A 20,370-nucleotide genomic window follows, 5' to 3' on the forward strand; every position below is an offset into this window, starting at 1 on the left:
GATCTTCTTTGAAGGTCTGATAGAACTCTGCACTAAACCCATCTGGTCCTGGGCTTTTTTTGGTTGGGAGACTATTAATGACTGCTTCTATTTCTTTGGGGGATATAGGGCTGTTTAGATCATTAACCTGATCTTGTTTCAACTTTGGTACCTGGTATCTTTCTAGAAACTTGTCCATTTCATCCAGGTTCTCCAGTTTTGTTGAGTATAGCCTTTTGTAGAAGGATTTGATGGTGTTTTGGATTTCTTCAGGATCTGTTGTTATGTCTCCCTTTTCATTTCTGACTTTGTTAATTAGAATGCTTTCCCTGTGCCCTCTAGTGAGTCTGGCTAAGGGTTTGTCTATCTTGTTGATTTTCTCAAAGAACCAGCTCCTCAATTGGTTGAATCTCTGAATAGTTCTTCTTGTTTCCACTTGGTTGATTTCACCCCTGAGTTTGATTATTTCCTGCTGTCTACTCCTCTTGGGTGAATTTGCTTCCTTTTGTTCTAGAGCTTTTAGGTGTGTTGTCAAGCTGCTAATGTGTGCTCTCTCTAGTTTCTTTTGGGAGGCACTCAGATCTATGAGTTTTCCTCTTAGAAATGCTTTCATTGTGTCCCATAAGTTTGGGTATGTTGTGGCTTCATTTTCATTGAACTCTAAGACGTCCTTAATTTCTTTCTTTATTCCTTCCTTGACCAAGTTATCATTGAGAAGAGTGTAGTTCAGTTTCCACTTGAATGTTGGCTTTCTATTATTTATTATGTTATTGAAGATCATCCTTAGTCCATGGTGATCTGATAGGATGCATGGGACAATTTCAATATTTTTGTATCTGTTGAGGCCTGATATGTGACCTATTATGTGGTCATTTTTTGAGAAGGTACCATGAGGTGCTGAGAAGAAGGTAAATCCTTTTGTTTTAGGATAAAATGTTCTGTAGATATCTGTCAGGCCAATGATCTTAAGAGATATTAAGGAAATGTAATTGTTGCTTCCTGTTATTTTTGTTGTTAAAGTTGGCATTCTGTTCTTGTGGCTGTCTTCTTTTAGGTTTGTTGAGGGATTACCTTCTTGTTTTTTCTAGGGCGTGGTTCCCGTTCTTGTATTGGTTTTTTTTCTGTTATTATCCTTTGAAGGGCTGGATTCATGGAGAGATAATGGGTGCTTTTGGTTTTGTCGTGGAATACTTTGGTTTCTCCATCTATGGTAATTGAGAGTTTGGCTGGGTATAGTAGCCTGGGCTGGAATTTGTGTTCTCTTAGTGTCTGTATAACATCTGTCCAGGCTCTTCTGTCTTTCATAGTCTCTGGTGAAAAATCTGGTGTAATTCTGATAGGCTTGCCTTTATATGTTACTTGACCTTTTTCCCTTACTGCTTTTAGTATTCTATCTTTATTTAGTGCATTTGTTGTTCTGATTATTATGTGTCGGGAGGAATTTCTTTTCTGGTCCAGTTTATTTGGAGTTTGTAGGCTCCTTGTATGTTCATAGGCATCTCTTTCTTTAGATTTGGGAAGTTTTCTTCAATAATTTTGTTGAAGATGTTTGCTGGTCCTTTGAGTTGAAAATCTTCATTCTCATCCACTCCTATTATCCGTAGGTTTGGTCTTCTTATTGTGTCCTGGATTTTCTGGATATTTTGAGTTAGGATCTTTTTGCATTTTGCATTTTCTTTGACTGTTGTGCCGATGTTCTCTATGGAATCTTCTGCACCTGAGATTCTCTCTTCCATCTCTTGTATTCTGTTGCTGATGCTCAAATCTATGGTTCCAGATTTCTTTCCTAGGTTTTCTATCTCCACTGTTGCCTCACTTTGAGTTTTCTTTATTGTGTCTGCTTCCCTTTTTAGGTCTAGTATGGTTTTGTCCATTTCCATCACCTGTTTGGATGTGTTTTCCTCTTTTTCTGTAAGGACTTCTACCTGTTTGATTGTGTTTTCCTGTTTTTCTTTAAGGACTTGTAACTCTTTAGCAGTGTTCTCCTGTATTTTTTTAAGTGAGTTATTAAAGTCCTTCTTGATGTCCTCTACCATCATCACGAGATATGCTTTTAAATCTGGGTCTAGGTTTTCGGGTTTGTTGGGGTGCCCTGGACTGGGCAAAGTGGGAGTTCTGGGTTCTGATGATGGTGAGTGGTCTTGGTTCCTGTTAGTAAGATTCCTATGTTTACCTTTCGCCATCTGGTAATCTCTGGAGTTAGTTGTTATCGTTGACTCTGTTTAGAGATTGTTCTTCTGGTGATTCTGTTACCGTCTATCAGCAGACCTGGGAGACAGGCTCTCTCCTCTGAGTTTCTGTGCTCAGAGCACTCTCTGCTGGCAAGCTCTCCTCTTACAGGGAAGGTGCACAGATATCTTGTGTTTGGACCTCCTCCAGGCCAAAGAAGGAGGCCCAAAACTGGACCTTTACCAGAAGCTGTGTTGCTTTGGCAGGTCCCAGAAGCTGTCCGCTTCTGTGGTGCACCCTCTCACCTGTGCAGACTACATTCCTAAGTTCGGCGGAGTCCCGGAACCAAGCCTGTCCCAGAAGCTGTCTGCGTCTGTGGTGCACCTTCTCACCTGTGCAGACTAAGTTCCTAAGTTCAGCGGAACCAAGATGGTGCCCGCTGCTCCTGAGGCAGAGGGCTTCCGAGCCAGGCAGACACCTGTCCTCCAGTTGGGAGGGTGGCTGGCTGTCTGCGGCCCGAAATGGGTGCTGCCTCAGTGGCTCTGTGGCTCCACCTGTTTCAGAAGCTGTCCGCTTCTGTGGTGCACCTTCTCACCTGTGCAGACTACGTTCCTAAGTTCAGTCGAGTCCCGGAACCAAGATGGCGCCCGCTGCTCCTGAGGTAGAGGGCTTCTGAGCCAGGCAGACATCTGTCCTCCAGTCGGGAGGGTGGCCAGCTCTTTCCTGCAATTCTCTAAAGGATTTTTGTGCTTCCACTTTAAGGTCTTCTACCTGTTTAGCAGTGTTCTCTTGTATTTCTTTAAGTGATTTATTAAAGTCCTTCTTGATGTCCTCTACCATCATCATGAGATATGCTTTTAGAACCGGGTCTACCTTTTCAGGTGTGTTGGGGTGCCCTGGACTGGGCGAGGTGGGAGTGCTGGGTTCTGATGATCGTGAGTGGTCTTGGTTTCTGTTAGTAAGATTCTTATGTTTACTTTTCATCATCTGGTAATCTTTGGAGTTATTTGTTATAGTTGTCTCTTGTTAGAGATTGTTCCTCTCGTGATTCTGTTACCCTCTGTCAGCAGACCTGGGAGACTAGCTCTCTCCTCTGGGTTTCTCTGCAGGCAAGCTCTCCTCTTACAGGGAAGGTGCACATATATCTGGTGTTCAGACCTCCCTCCTGCCCAAAGATGAAGGCCCAAAACGGGACCTGTCCCAGATCCTATGTTGCTTCCGCCTGTCACCGAAGTTGTTAGCTTCTGTAGTCCACACTCTCACCTGCACAGACTAGTCTTGGAGGGATCCGGGAACCAAGATGGCTCCCCCAGGTGCAAAGCCCTCCCAGGCAGGGCGGACTCTTATCCTCTGGTAGGGAAGGTGCCTGGATGTCTGGAGCCTGAAAAGGGGTTTGCCTCAGAAGCTCTGTGGCTCCTGCCTGTCCCAGAAGCTGTTAGCTTCTGTAGTTCACACTCTCACCTGGGCAGACTCCACTAGGTGGAGTCCTGGAACCAAGATGTCTCTCGCCGATGCTCAGGTCCAAAAGCAATTTTTTAAGCGAAGCCCAGAATAGGAGAAGCATGGCAGCATCTCCAATTCTATAATGGGTGGTTCAAACAGCCAACACTAGTTGCAATATGTACTTTCTACTACAGCAAACAGTATTTTCTAATGCCTAGATGGGATATAGGAGAGGAAAAGATGGGGCAAGACTTGAACTCAAGCTACGAGCCTGAGTATTTGGAAAAATTGTCCCTATTGGTTACTATTGCAACATGCTTTACACTGTTTGGTAAGAGTGAGGTGTCAAGAGCCCTGAATCCTGGAAGCACAGTTTCAGATTCACTAATATGGACTTACATAGCTACTGAAGTTTGAGGTTCAAAGGGACAATCCTGATGGAAAATGAAATCAGTGTGTGAGATTAAATAAAATAGATCTACACAAAGTATGAAGAAAACCACAAGAGTTGGAATCAAACAGAGAGCCTACTATGTTTACTAAGAGATATTTTTCTCCCTCAACTTCTAATGTCATGTGTTATGTGATAAGTGGGGTTTCCTAAGATGGACCAGCCACTCTCACTTGAATCCCTCCCATGGCTGACTCTTCTGAGTATGACATCATTTCTCACAAGCTACTTTTTAAAAACATCACTCTGTGTCATTGGAAAAACAAAAGTTGATGGTTTGACTTCAGAAAATAAGCTACTCGAATAGAGACTGGGGTGAAAGGATGAAAAACAAAATAATAGATAACTTGTCACCATTGAGAGGTGAAGAGCCAAAGGACAGTTACATGTGGAGCTGGGCAATTTGATAACAGTGTTAAATGGGTTGTGGTACTTGATATGTTTTCCAATTGTGGGACAGAATTTTCACTTAAAGAAATGGAAGAACTGTGTAAAACACTTCAAAAACTATTTCAGAATATCAGTCCCCTGTTCAAAAGCACTTTCTGATGAAAGTCTAGGCATAAATCTATTACCAGTCTGGGGATTCCTAATTTAGAAATAATGTACACATGCACTTATCACCTGTAAAACACATGGTCTGAAAGTAAAAATAAAACTAGGTAAAAAACTATAGAATTTATAGAATTAGAAGGCATGTTTATGGTCCAGAGAATGGATAAATACATAACACAAGAAAGCCAAGTTCACCCTAAAACCTAATCCACACATTATCAGCCAAACATCAATTCTTATCATCTCACCATAAAACTGATTTTTTTATATATGAGTATAGTCCAGAAAAAAATTTCAAAACAAAATCTAATGTTGAGGAAGATTCATAAATAACATTTGGAGCTGTTATGAAACAATCGGAGAATCCATCCAAAGAGATATGATTCAAACGTGATTTCTGTCTTATGACAAAAAGCAGAATATTATTTTGTTAAAAATGCAGTTATATAGATTGTAAGGGGTCTGCTTTCAAAGTCTCTCCCAAATCCTATTATGTAAGACCCTAGGCCCATTCTACTCGCTTTAGCCACACATTGTTTTTTTCTTCTGGGTATAGCAGCCTGGATGAGGCTCCTAACCGGCTAGGCTCACATCTCTCCTCCACTTCTACTTTTCAGCCTGTCATTCCATGCTCACTCGGCTCCTTTGCTGTCTCACATCCATAACTCTAGGCATAAGCTATCCACACAGATAAAGATAACAACAGCATATCAGTTGTGAGGATGGTTAGTTTAAGATCAGGACAGCTGAGAAAAGATGGAGAAAGGCTCTGTACCTTCCCCATTTGATACTGCCTCTGCTTCTCTAATCTCTCCATCTCTGTGCCTTTCTACAATAAATGCCTTGAAACCATGGACTGTTTCTTCTCATCAGGATCTGCTGTGCTGAAGCAATGGAGCAGGTCTTCCTCTAAAGAGATACGCACATCTAATCTCCTGCAGGAGACTTCTCAGAGTTCCTAGACATAGTTTCCACCAACCAAAGCCACTGCCAACTGACCGAGCAAGTCAAGGATTTTCATCCCTATGAGAACCAGCAGGAGTACTCTCCTCCCTGCCCTTTTCCCTTCTGCCCTGTACCAGAGCCATCCCTACTGGACCACACTCCATCTCAGCTTTTGTGTGACATCCAGCGGGGTCTGCAGAGTGAGAACCTGCAGTCCCCGACCTCCGTGCAGGACCCGGGTACCCCCAAGCTCAAATCCAGTAGTTCAGTGGGGTCCTCAGGCTGTGCTTCGAAGTGGGGTCCTGTGGCTTCTCACAGCCCAATGCCCACCCAGCACAGTGTGGGGTACACACAGTTAGACTTCCAGCGTCCCACCTCACCCAGCGGCCCAAGCCCTGGGTGGGACCCAATTTTAACCTATAGTATGGCTTTTACTGCAGATGGCATACAAGTAGAAAATCTAAGCCACCTCTTTAACTGTGATTCATAACATAACACACGCTGATAAACTAGCCTTTCAATGAAAAAAGAACAAAGCAATTTTCTGGAAAAAAAACTATTTATTTTAGCTTATGTCTTAAGTTTAAAGTTTATCCCATATCCCCACCTATAAAGGGTCCAAGAAATATAGAAGGACTTTATGGGAAATGGAATTCACATTGAATGATCTTCAAGTTGGCTTGAGGTTTCATCCCCCAAACACTATTTCCTTCTATTTGTAAAGTCAAATCCTTCAGGAATCAGTATCATTGCTTTGTTTTAAGATAAATATATGACTTTTCCATGTTCAACTCACATGAGCTTTAGAAAAGATTTATTGAGAATATTCCATGAAAGAGGGAACATTTCAAAGACAGGGATGAGTGCTGGGAGACAAAGCAGGAGGAAATAGAAGATTTGAGGCTAGATTAGCAGAAGCAGCAGAAGTAAACAAGAGATGAGAAGGGAGACAGGAAACAGTATAGTTCATCAGCTCTCACGTCCTTATTCTCTTACTTAAAATACAGCAAAATAACCAGTGTGTTGTACTGGACATTCTCCTTTAGTTTTCCAAATATGGTATCACAATTTTCCACCTGAGATCTTATATCCCTTCATTTCATTTCTGTGAGGTGGGTGGGGGACACACTTCTCTTCTGACTGCTTCTCTCTGTTGGAGAAGACTTGGGGAAAGTAACTGCAGCTTCGAAGGAATTTGAAGATGAGCCAAAACGCTCCTCTCAAAGGAAGATCACAGTGGACTTTGACCTCTTGCCCCTAACTTACTGGAACTGGAAGGGGGTTCTTCTCTGCCATAAGGATTAGGGAGGATACCAAAAGCCTAAGGAAGAGAGGGAGCAAAGGGCAGTTTCAACTAAACTTCGATTTTAAAAGGGCATCATCAAGTACGTTGTGTGCTTCTGTTAGAATCCAAGCTCACTCAATCATGTATTTAGCATGTACACAGATGTTTCCAGTCCACCTAAAATTGTTCCATTTGAGATCACAATAGTAACAAAGACAGCAATCAAAACTAACACTATTAACTTTTTTTTTTGCAAAGAAATAGGAGAATGCAAAATTGGAAAATAAAATAGTGTTTTATATTCTGGCATAAAGGGATGTTGTAATGAATGTATTACCGTATTGGACATGTTTATTCTTGGATTTATTTAAATAGAGCCACAATCATCTTTATAAAGTAAAAGAAGCCAAATGAAGTCACTTTCTTTGAATTTCTTTGTGACTTATTTTTCTAGTGTCAAGACATAATATTCTTCAAAAGCAATGACTAGATTTATTAAGCTGGTCATTGGAAAAAATTTTAAGTTTTAGAAAGTTGGGTTTTAGTACTAATTAGAAATTCTATGACTATGTACTGTATTAAAATGTTACTTTTTACACACAAATAATAAATTACTAGTATATCAACTTACAGTAAACACAGCTGCATTTATATCATGTGGAGAAGAAATGTCGCACTAGACCAACTGAAAGAAAAACCCTGATTAAGTTTTCTGAATTGTAAAGATTTCACCCTAAATCACATTGCTACACATAAATTAGAAAGAACTGACCCAAACGACCAATAAATACTAAGTCACAAGTGAGCATTCCATAGGCAGTAAATGCAAAAGGGCCCATGATAAAACTACAGTTGTGACCTCTTAAATGTGAAAACAAAAAGAGCATAGTTTAATGAGCAGCCAAGGAGACACAGTTCATGTTCAGAGTTCAGCAATACCCACCATGTTAATAACTGGCAACAACCAGTCAGTGGAAGAAAACTGGACAGTGGAGGGTGGGGCTTCAACACACGACACCTACCTAACTTCAAGCAGTGTGCATGAACAAAATATGATGGTCTCTGTGACTCAACCAGGAGGATTTGTGCAGTGTATTACTCTTTCCTATTCCCATTGGCTCAGCCTACAACATGCAGAGAAAATTGAACAATCTCAATAGAAATTATCCCAGTATTTGTCTAGTTTCTGCTGTAATTTCTATGGAATGTCCCTAAGCAGGAAGTCAGGCAGCTGGTTTATCCCCTCTCTTGGGACAGCTCCACTCTAGGGAATTTCTCTCATTTTTTTAAAAAATTCTTCACTCTTTAATTTCTTACTCTTCCTTAATTTTCTTTTGTTTAATCTGCTTTTTCTTTGCTTACTTGTACATACATCCATGTTTTTAAAGGTCAAGCTGAGACAATGAGTTATAGAAGCAACTGTCTCAGGTTAGATTTTGGTGACTTTTTGGTTCCATACTTTTATCCTATGTGAAGCACATATTGACTAAGAAAGGCCCTGAAACTCTAAGATTTACAACATTACAGAGTAAGTTACCCTCATTGTTCCTACTTAAAAAAAAAAAAAATCCTAACTGGTGCCCACTGCATCCTGAATTCTGTACACAAGATCCCTGCTCTGGGAGCCATACTGAAAAAATTCTTCAGCCAGAAAAAATTCTTGTGTAAAGTTTGATAGAAGTAAAGAAATATACTTTGAGAGTGCCTATAATCCCTATTACAAAAGGTCTGGTCAAGTCTTCACCCATATGCCATATGTTATTCAACCATGAAGGGGTAAAGCACCCATACAAATAATTTTTTTTAAAAAATCTTAAAATATAAGGGACATATAGACCAACAGTTAAGAGTATGTTCTGTTCTTTCTGAGATTCTAGATTCAGTTCCCAGCACCTACATGGTGACTTACAACCACATGTAATTACAATATGCTGCCACCAATCATGTACGTGGTATGTGATAAATGTAAAACATTAGTGCATATTAAGTAAGTAAATAAATAAATAAATAAATAAATCTAACACTGGAAAAAAGAACTGTGAAGATATTAAATTCAGAAGGGTTGACCTTTAAGTTAAAAATCCATAGGTGTGCTGTTACTATTCCAAAGTAATAAGAAAGACATAGTCTTGATTTATAAGGAGTTATAACTGTACGCTTAATCCACATCTGAAGCTCTATGAGACAACTATAAAAGAGAGAGCTCAACTTGAAGCTCACTACTAGGGACTAAAAGAAGTCCTTGCTCCATTGAGTATTTTTGCAAAGATATTCATAAGGGAAATTGGCCTGAAGTTCTCTTTCTTTGTTGGATCTTTGTGTGGTTTTGGTATCAACATGACTGTGGCTTCATAGAATGAATTGGGTAGTGTTCCTTCTGGTCCTCTTTTATGGAATAATTTGAAAAGTAGTGATATTGTCTTCTTTGAAGGACTGATAGAAGTCTGCACTAAACCCATCTGGTCATGGGCTTTTTGGGGTTGGAAGACTTTTAATGACTGCTTCTATTTCTTTAGGGGTTTGGGGACTATTTTAGATGGTTTATCTTATCCTGGTTTAACTTTGGTATTTGGTATCTGTCAAGAAAATTGTCTATTTCATCCACATTTTCCAATTTTGTTGAATATAGGCTTTTGTAGTATGATCTGATGACTTTTTGAATTTCCTCAGTTTCTGTTGTTATATCTCCCTTTTCATTTCTGAATTTGTTAATTTGGATATACTCTCTGTACCCTCTGGTTAGTCTGGCTAAGGGGTTATCTATCTGGTTGGTTTTATCCAAGGACCAGCTCCTGGTTTTGTTGATTCTTTGTATAGTTCTTTTTTGTTTCTACCTGGTTCATTTCATCCCTGATTTTGATTATTTCCTGCCATCTACTCCTCTTTGGTGAATTTGCTTCTTTTTGTTCTAGAGCTTTCAGGTGTGCTGTCAAGCGCTAGTGCATGCTCTCTCCAGTTTCTTTTTGGAGCTACTCAGAACTATGGGTTTTCCTCTTAGCATTGCTTTCATTGTGTCCAGTTTGGGTATGTTGTGCCTTCATTTCCATTAAATTCTAAAGTCTTTCATTTCTTTATTTCTTCCTTGACCAAGTTATCACTGAGTAGAAAATTGTTCAGCTTCCATGTGTATGTGGACTTTCTGTTGTTTTTGTTGCTATTGAGGACAAACCTTAATCCATGGTGATCTAATAGGATGCATGGGATTATGTCCATCTTCCCGTATCTGTTGATGCCTGTTTTGTGACTGATTATATGGTCAGTTTTGGAAAAGGTACCATGAGGTGCTAAGAAGAAGGTATTTTCTTTTGTCTTGGGATGAAATGTTCTACAGATATCTGTTAAATCGATTTTATCCACAACTTCTGATAGTTTCACTGTATCTCTATTTAGTTTCTGTTTCCATGATCTGTCCATTGATGAGAAAGGGGTGTTGAAGTCTCCCGCTATTATTGTGTGAGGTGCAATGTGGGCTTTGAGCTTTAGTAAAGTTTCTTTTAAAATGTGGGTGCCCTTGCATTTGGAGCATAAATGTTCAGAATAAGAGTTTTTCCTGGTAGATTTTTTTTTTTCTTTAATGAGTAGGAAGTGGTTTTCCTTATACTTTTTCATTACTTTTGGTTGAAACTTGCTTTTATTCGATATTAGAATGGCTACTCTACTGTGGGGTAGAGCACAGACAGCCTGGTATATAGTAAAGCATAGGTCTTGAACCCCGGTGGGACCTGGTGGGTGGTGACTTCCACCTACATGGGACAGAAGGTACTTGATCATGTCTCCTGGACCCCTGGCTCCTGTCGAAGTTACTGCCCCTGCAGCCCCCACAGGAGAGGTTTGTGGCTATCAGTCATATTAGGAGCAGCACCAAGCCTTCCCACATGCAAATAAGGTTTTCCCCACATTCTCAGTCCAAGCCAATGAGAGGTACCTCCTTGTGAGCCCTGAATCACCCCCAAAACTATATATAAATCCTATCCAGGGAACTAAAGGTGCACAAGAACTACTTCTTCCTCTGAGTCTTTTGTTCCAAGAGCTGTAACACTTGGGAAGAGATCTTCTCTCCCGAAGAGTCACCTGAGGTCCCACCACACTCCTCACAGGATAGTCAGCTTCTCATCAGACCAGCACAACCTGACTCAGTTCAGAGAGGCTCCCAGTTACACTGTAACCTGGAAGGTGTGGCAGAGACTTCAACTTCCTGCCTGTACTCACTTCCCTTCGTTGAAACCCTTGCATCAGGCCTGGACAGGGATATCCTTGGAAAACCTCTTGTACCCAGGCCCACACTCCACCTTGTTTCTTGGAATTATTTGCTTGGAAAATTGTTTTCTAACCTTTTACTCTGAGGTAGTGTTTATCTTTGACATCATGGTGTGTTTCCTGTATACAGTAAAATGCTGGATCAATTTATGTATCCAGACTGTTAGTCTATATCTTTTTATTGGGCAATTGAGTCCATTGAGGTTAAGAGATGTTAAGTAAGGAATAGTGATTGTTGCCTCCTGTTATTTTTGATGTCATTTTTATGTTTGTGTGGCTATCTTCTTTTGGGTTTGTTGAAAGATCACTTTCTTTCTTTTTCTTGGGTGTAATTTCCCTCCTTGTGTTGGCATTTTCCATCTATTATCCTTCATAGGGCTGGATTTGTGGAAAGATATTGTGTAAGTTTGGTTCTGTCATGGAATGTCTTGGTTTCTCCATCTATGGTAATTGAGAGTTTTGGTGGGTATAGTAGCCTGGGCTGACACTGATGTTTAGTTAGGGTATGTATGACATCTGGCCAGGATTTTTCTAGTTTTCATAGTCTCTAGTGAGAAGTCAGATGTGATTCTGATAGGTCTGCCTTTTTAGGTTACTTGATGTTTTTCCCTTATTGCTTTTAATATTCTTTCTTTCTTTTGTGCATTTGGTGTTTTGACTATTATATGACAAGAGGAATTTCTTTTCTGGTCCAATCCATTTGGAGTTCTGTAGGCTTCTTGTATGTTTATGGGCATCTCTTTCTTTGAGTTAAGGAAGTTTTATTCTATAATTTTGGTGAAGATATTTACTGACCCTTTAAATTTGGAATTTTCACTCTCTTCTGTACCTATTTTCCTTAGGTTTGGTCTTCTCATTGTGTCCTGGATTTCCTAGATGTTTTGGCTTAGGAGCTATTTGCATTTTCTTTGACTGTTGTGTCAATGTTTTATATGGTATCTTCTGCACCTGAGATTCTCTCTTCTATGTCTTGTATTCTGTTGGTGATCCTTGCATCTGTGACTCCTGATCTCTTTCCTAAGTTTTCTATCTCCAGGGTTGTCTCCCTTTGTAATTTCTTTATTGTTTCTATTTCCATTTTTAGATCCTGAATTGTTTTGCTCAATTCCTTCACCTGTTTGGTTGTGTTTCCCTGTAATTCTTTAAGAGATTTTCGTGTTTCATCTTTGAGGACTTCTAGCTATTTATCTGTGTTCTGTATTTCTTTAAAGGAGTTATTCATGTCCTTCTTAAAATCCTCTATCATCATCATGAGATGTGATTTTAAATCAAAGTCTTGCTTTTCTGGTGTGTTTGGGTATCCAGTTTTTTTTTACTGGAGTTGGGAGAACTGGGTTCTGATGAGGCCAAGGTGCCTTGGTTTTTGTTGCTTATATTCTTGTCCTTGCCTCTAACTATCTGGTTTTCTCTGCTGTTAGACCTCCTTGTTTATATATTTGTAATGACTCTATCTCCTTATTCAGCTCTATTCATTAATCCCACAACTCTGTTCAACTCTACATAACAAGCACACTGAGTTTCTTCATCAATTATCTCAGCCATCCAATCCCTGCTTTCAGTTTACCCATGTGTCTGTATGTTCTTCATTGTTTTGATGCCCCCACTTAAGTATCACTAGATCTATGCAGGATGTGACATTTGCCTACAAACTAAGTTCAAGGAGTGAACTTTCTCAAAAACTCTACCTGGCACCAAAAGAGGACAACTCTTGAATTCTATAAGTCCAAATTATTTTCTCTTACAGAATGGGAATTCTGGATGGATGTTGTAGTTTGTGACTGTGGGCAGCAATTTTTTATTCCTCTCAAGATTTAGCATAATAATGTTTACTTTGTTTCTAATAGACTGCCTTGGACCCCACTGCTGGTGGTCTGGGGGGATTTCTTCCATGATATATTCTTTCTTTTTTCCATCTAGTATCTATAAAGACTTTAAAATAAAGTTTTGAAAAAGCTGGTCTATGAGAATGAAGCATGTACTCAGGGTCCCCATGGTCTCAGACATTTTTAAATGATAAATGTAAGAACTCAATAGATTGGTCTGGTGCTTTTGTGCACAGATATGTTGCTAGCAGCAGAGATGTGTGCCTACCGAAATTATACTGAATTTCCTAAACTGTTTATGCTAGTTGTACTTCTTACTACAATTATGTAATTAAATTAAATGGTATGCAAATTGATGAAAAGTGATTGATGATGGATTTGCTGTGTAAACTAAGTTAAATGCTTTGAAGACTTCCATAAACGTGACTGCCTAACATACACTCACTCGTGTGTGACAAGCAAGGAAACAAACAAGGGTTTTGAAAGTAAAATCTAGAAGGAAGTTAGACTTGATCTCTGTTTTTCATGTTCACAGACTCCTATACTAAATTTAAAGAAATTAAAATGAAATCATAAAGTTCATTGTTGCTGTGTTTATATAAGGAAGAAAGCAGTGCTTTTCTTATCAGACATCAAAGTAATGGTCCTGGATCACCATCTAAGCTTGGGCAAATGAGTGCAAATTCATTGCTTTTAACTTAAAGTGAAATGTTGATGCATGTATTAACAAAGATTACTTCCTTGAGCCAAAGCTTTGGATTGCTGCCCCTGAACACTTCTCTTAACTGACCCAGTCTTTTCCTTGTAGAGTTTGATTTGAATGAGAATCCACTGACTAAATTACTTAAGCAAATGTTCCTGTCACTGGCATCTGACTCCCTTAGTTCCTTCACCTCCCTGACCCTTAGCAACCATGCACCAAGTTATTACACTTCACCCCCTCCATGTTTAGGAATTTTCCATATAATTGATGAGAACAGGAAGCAGGAAGTGGTCAGGCAGATTTTGAGTAAGGAATTTCAATAAGAAAACGATTTCCCTTGCCTTAAGCTGAAAATATCTCTAGTCCTATGGACAGCTCTGTTCTTACTGAAGGCAAGAGATGTTGGAAATATTTTAGGCTAAATGTCGTTGATCTGACAGAACACACAGAATGCCAAAATGGGGCAAGAGCTGGTTTCTCCTTATCTCTCTCTTCCCTTAAATGAATTCCTTTCCTGGAATCTATCCTTGAAGCTTTGACCGTAGGTGTAAAGATGTCTGTGTGTACACCCTGCCTCAGCTTACTGGACAGTTCATCTCTCTCCCCATGTCCCACCTCAGTTTCTGCCTCCCAACCTTGAAAAATGCCCTAGACTAGCAGCTTTGTGTAGTTTCTCATTCTCCAGCCAAGTTCTACCTTCTTAAGGCTACCCCCCACTCAATGACTCTAGAAAAAAACCTTCTGAACTCACCCCATTGTCCCTGAGTTTCACTCTTTGATCTCATAAGAGTGCAGATGCCACTGACTGAGCAGAGTTCTGTGTGACTTGAGCATCTGCTAACACCAACCAAGACTAAGGAGAAGGTGCTGATGATTTCAAAGATACAGGTGTTTTCTCTTGTCACAATGTTCATGGTCCTCAACACTTCTTAATAAATTTTGATGTGTCCTTGTAACAGCCAGGCCTGACTTGAGTCTCTTTCCTGAACTGCAGGACCTGTCTGAACTCTATTCTTAGTGATCCTCTGTGGGTAACATTAGGCCCACTATCTTTAGCAAATGCCTTGTCTGTTTCTTCCTTCCCCATAGCTTGGTTTTTACTTTTAAATTTTAGTTATATAATTTTGTTAGGATCAGGTTTCAAGTATCTCAGGCTGGCCTCAAAAATCTAAGGATTGTCATGAAGTAGTGATCCTCCTGCCTCCATCTTCCAAGCACTGGGATTACAAATATATAGCACATCTAATTCAGGTGGTGCCAGGGACTGAACCTGAAAATCTTTGCATGCTAGGCAAATATTATCAAGTGAATCAGTGGATCTCAACTTGTGGGTCAAGATCCTTTTGGAGTAGCATGGATATTCTACATATTGGATATTTATATTAGGATTCATAACAGTAGCAAAATTATAGTTATGAAGTAGTAAAGAAATAATTTTATGGTTGGGGGTCACCACAACCCAAGGGACTGCATTAAAAGGTTCTTAGCATTAGGAAGGTTGAGAACCATGAAACTAAACCACATACCCAGCCCTGACAGCTCACTTCAAGTTGTGAATTAATAGGGGAAAATATATTTTGTGTTTTGAGACAGAAGTGTTCAACTAGGGGAGTTGAGGTGACCTAGAACTCACTGTGACTTCAAACTCACAGAGATCTGCCTTCCTCTACCTCCCTATTGTTTGGACTAAAAATGTGGGCCACTATGACAGGCCCAGGTACAAGGGTTATTATTTCATAATAGTAGAACACATAACCTAGTGTTATTATCTTCTAATGGTTTCATATTCTTGATAAAGATAAATAATTTTGCTAGTTTCAGCAGATGTCAGGGTAGCGTATTTTAGTACTAGCTCAGTGTTTATTCAAGAAAGACTATTAATATCCTCCTTCTTTGGAAGCATTAGCTTTGATGAAAACATTGTTTATGTAAATATCTATCTCAGACAACTGAAGTTTCCAAGGAAACATGTTTTGAATGCAATCGACTATGCAAATGAAAACCCCTTTTTCTGGATAAATTGCCTCTAACAGAGACAAAGCCTGAAACAATAAGGCAATTCAAACAGATAAAGAGAACCAACAACCTGCAAAGTGACTCCAGCAGCTGTTTCAATAGCCAAGAAAATCATTCTCTTTCGCCTTATGTGCCTTGTAGCACCCAGAGTCAATATTTGCCTATTGTCAGCAGGGGAAAGATTAAAAATGAGTTGGGCTTAAACACTCTCAAATGTGCACCATGGTGTCTTTGCTTCTAAATGATATCTATTTAGCTAGTTGATTGTTGAAATTAAATTGCTGTGCAGAAGAGCTCAAGTTTTTGTTGTAAAAAGAAGCTCAAGTCTAAATGAAAAACAATGAATAATAAGAACAGGAAGGTGGTGAGGCAACATCTGGGGGAAAGTGCTGATCCTCAGGCTTTCCACGGAGAGTCCCATCTCCAGAGCCCACGGAAGGGTGGAGAGAGAGGAGGAGAGAACCTGGCCATGCAGTCAATCCGCAAACCTCCTGCACAGGTCCTATGGCACTCACTATAATAATAAATAAATTGTCTGGAAGATGGGAGCAAATGAGAAATATGAGAGCACTTATAAATTACAGGACTGTATTTTAGTCATATATCTGGAATACAGTTAAGGTGACTCACTAGTCTACAGTCTCAATTCTTTTAGCACTTTGCAGGAGGCACATGGCATTCGATCCCTATAAACTGAGCTTCCTGCCATGTATCATCTGTCATTCTTTATGAACTCTAAAGCTAAGCAGAGGGGTCTCCCTCTATATCCCCCAGGCCAACAAGCAATATTCATTTGGAAGAGAAAAGTTTAAGCTTTGCCTGAATCTGTTCCAATCACCTCTTCACACAGGTCACACTGGAAATCAGGCTACTTTACTTTCAGCAATTTACATTGTTAAAAAAAAAAAAAAAAAAAAAAGTCAAGAGAGACCAAAAGAAACTGACCTGGGAGTTGACACAGGAAAACTTAAATGGCACTACTGGATAAATTGTGCCTTTTCCAAAATAATAGTTATTCTTTTTGTTTATTTTTGGTTTGGTTTGGTTTGGTTTTTGAGAAAATTTTCTATATGTCAGGCTAGCCTCAAACTTGCTATGTAGCTGAAATTGACCAAACTCTAATACAACTATTTTTTCACCTTTCAAATTCTGGCACCAAAGGTGTACACCATCATGCCAGCCTCCACGGGTCTTCTCTGAAGAGCACTCAAATCTTTCAGTATACCCAGAAAGCAAAGAAAACAGAAAGTGATGACACTCACCAAGTTTACTTGAGGGAAAAACAATCTAAAACCAGGCATCATTTAAACTAAAAAGTGATTCAGTTCTGAATGCCTTACTCTATTCCATGTGCAGCTTATATGTTTAGCCAGACAGAGGACATGATATAGATAAACCACGTAATTGGATACAGATGTCATTTGCCTTACATGAGTGTATTCTAATCTCTTGTGAGTCTATGGCTGGATGAAACCTCAATGCTGTGGCTGGCTGACCTCTGGCTATCACATGTACATACATGTGCACACATCAACACATTCATGATCACACACAAAAAAATGTAACAAGGAGAAGTTGTAGAGGAAGGTGGAAGTCAGCAGAAGAAGAGAAAAAAAGTGAAGATTATAACCATATACAGAAATATAACTCTAAAACACAACAAAGAAAATCAGTACTTTACTACTTGAGTCCATTGTAATTAATTCCAGTTTGCATGGGAAAAAAACAAAGCTAGAGTTTTAAAATAAGATATGTTATGAATTTTCAAAATAAAATGGCTGTCCTAATAATCTAAGAATAGAAAAGACTGATAAGTTGCCCCAAACTAAACCAGAATATCAATTAAATAAAATGTTGTTATGAAAATGAAAACAACTACAAAATGATCAAAAAGATGGATAAAGAATTAAAATACAGTTCAAAACATAAAAAAAAAACTCAATTAAGAAATGTCAATAGGGTAGCCTGGGGGGCTAGAACAATTGCAGAGCTAAGAAGATGTTAAATCTATATGTTAAACCCATGAATCAAGAAGACAGAGGGATTCATTGCTAAGTTCTACATATGCATCCAGAGAACTGGTATCAGAGATGAAATGACGCTCATGAAATCTGTCGGAACAACAAAGTCAAACTACTTAGAATTCACAGTCAGACAGGAGGTAGACTTCTCATTTACAACAGCATATTTCAATAATTATGTCTAAGCACAGATGGAAAAGACAAGAAAACTATCAACAAAAATTTATACTTAAAGTGTTATTCAGCAGTAAATGCAAAAAAAAAAGGTATTTTCAAACTAATATCTGAGATTATCTATCTACAAGCCATTCCCTTAAAACATTTTATATTACATTTTAAGTGTGTGTGTGTGTGTGTGTGTGTGTGTGTGTGTGTATGGGATTTTGTTTCTTTTCATCATGTGAGATCTGGTGATTGAACTACCTCTCATTGTCAGATTTGGTAGCAAGAGCCTTCACCAGACCAAAAGTAGAGGAGGAGGAGTGGGGACCAGTATGTGAGTTCCCACAGAGTCATGAGGAGGTTGCTGGCCAGGCTCCAGAGAGTCGGTGTTTCTCTTTGCATTTTTCCCTACTCAAGTGGACCATCCACACACTGCATGATGCCCACCCACACTGATGGGTGATCTTCCTTATTCACTCCATTGATGCAAGAGCCGGTTTGGGAAACCACATCCTCAGACATCCCCTGAAAGAATGTTGCAGCTCCCATCTGGAGTTATCTAGTCTGGTTAACCCGTAAAATTGATCAAGAAATTGAAAGGGGAACCATTGAATATGATAAAATACCCTCAGAAAATAAATTAAATACAGTTTTCAAATAATAACTTTGTGTGTCATGAAAGTGAAGATATCAACTTTTCAACTAAAATAACAAGATGAGGAGTATCGCAGATTACTCAATTGAGAGTCATGCTAAAATCTTGACTATTACTTAACATAAATACTAAGAAGTACAAATATGCATGAAAAAAATTTACTTACTATTTTTTCTAACTGTAAAGCAAACCAAAGAGAATATTCACCTATCAAATCCCTTAGGAAGGAAATTAATTTGCCAATTATATTCAGCAAGTATAAGCATTGTACCTCAGACAAAAACATGCAGAAGTTTAAAAACATAGGAGTTTAAGGGATATTTCATGAAATTGTAACAGAAGAGGCTGAAGCAATGTTGACATGGTTGTTAGGGAAAAAAAATCCTACTATAAATTACCATTGAATAAGGTTTCCATGTAATTTCCCAAGAAGCAATCTTACAAATAGAAAAAAAGAAAAAAGGACATCTACACACCTAACAGCTCAGGACTCAAATGCAAAATACAAGATCTGCTTGAATTTTAAGAAGAAAATTTTGAAGTCTACTAATATGGTGAAATTCTTTTTAGAAAATTTCTATCAAATAATTGAACAAGTGCAAAAGAAAGAGATAAAGAGATTTGGGCTCACCTACTAAGGACTAAATATAAGTAGCCATGTACTCTGAAGTTTTTTCTATAACTGATCCCTCTGTCTTTCAACCAGAACATTCCTGAGTAAAGAAAAACTAAGAAACTAGAACTGCATGAAATTATGATAGCTTGAAATGGTATTTTATAAAACTTTATAGAGAATAGAATGAAAAGCAGTAAAATAGTAATAAACATAAAAGTCAGACATAGTTTTTACATGCCTATAATCTTAGCATTCAGGCGGCAGGAGGATTGTGAGTTTCAGGTCAGCCTGGCCAACTTGGTAAAACCATATCTCAAAAATAAATAAATAAATAAATAAATAAATAAATAAATAAATAAATAAACTGTGAACATTCTCATGGCAGAGGGAGGGGTAATATTTTAATACATCTGTAATCTTTCATTATGAAACACAATGGAAAATAAAATTTCAATTACAACAAATGTGCAATGTAATGCACTTTTGATGTAATTCCAGACAAAGTCATACCTTATAAAATTTTATTTTGTTTCTAAAAATTCATATACAAAAACAATCATTTCAATGGTTTTACCAGCAGAGAAAAATCTTTTTGTGAACAACCAAATGAAGTCACACTACCTTTGCTTTAGGAACCGACAGCAGCTCTGCTCATGTTAGTGGAGTGCAGATATAGATAGATAATATGCAGCCAAGACTTCAGGCTAAGAAAAAGAATTCTAATGACTAGTCACAAAGTGACTGCTGAAAAGTCTCCTTTCTACCTTAACAAGACCCACAAAGGAATATGAGGGTTAGAAATAGCCATTTGATTAGGTTTAAAAGATACTTTCTCTAAAATGTAGCACAACAGAAGCAAATGTGAAGTCCTCTGGTTGGCTCTGAATAGTGCCCTAATTTCCTGAAAAATCATATATGAAGTAGCTTTTCAGGATGGTAAAGTGACTTAATGGATTTCCACATGCCATTCAGAGACAACAACTTTCAAGGCCCTAGGTTACAGAGAAAGATATCATGTTGGTCTTGCTTCAAGACCAAAGACAGATGATAAATAAAGGAAAATACATTGTGTCTTTTCAAAGAGAGGTAGCATGCATGGATTTGTAATACCATATGCCTAGGTCTAAAATATTAATAATAATGTTTAAAATATTACAACATATCCTGTGTGCATTATCCATAAAGACATGCTTGATGTTTTAATATATTCCATTACTCCTCTAACAGGTATCCAGAAAGAAAAAGAACAAGTTCCTTCTATATTTCTAATTAAAACTACAGTTGACTTTG

Source organism: Mus musculus, chromosome 10 (genome assembly GCF_000001635.26).
Source record: "Mus musculus strain C57BL/6J chromosome 10, GRCm38.p6 C57BL/6J".
Lineage (NCBI taxonomy): Eukaryota > Metazoa > Chordata > Mammalia > Rodentia > Muridae > Mus > Mus musculus.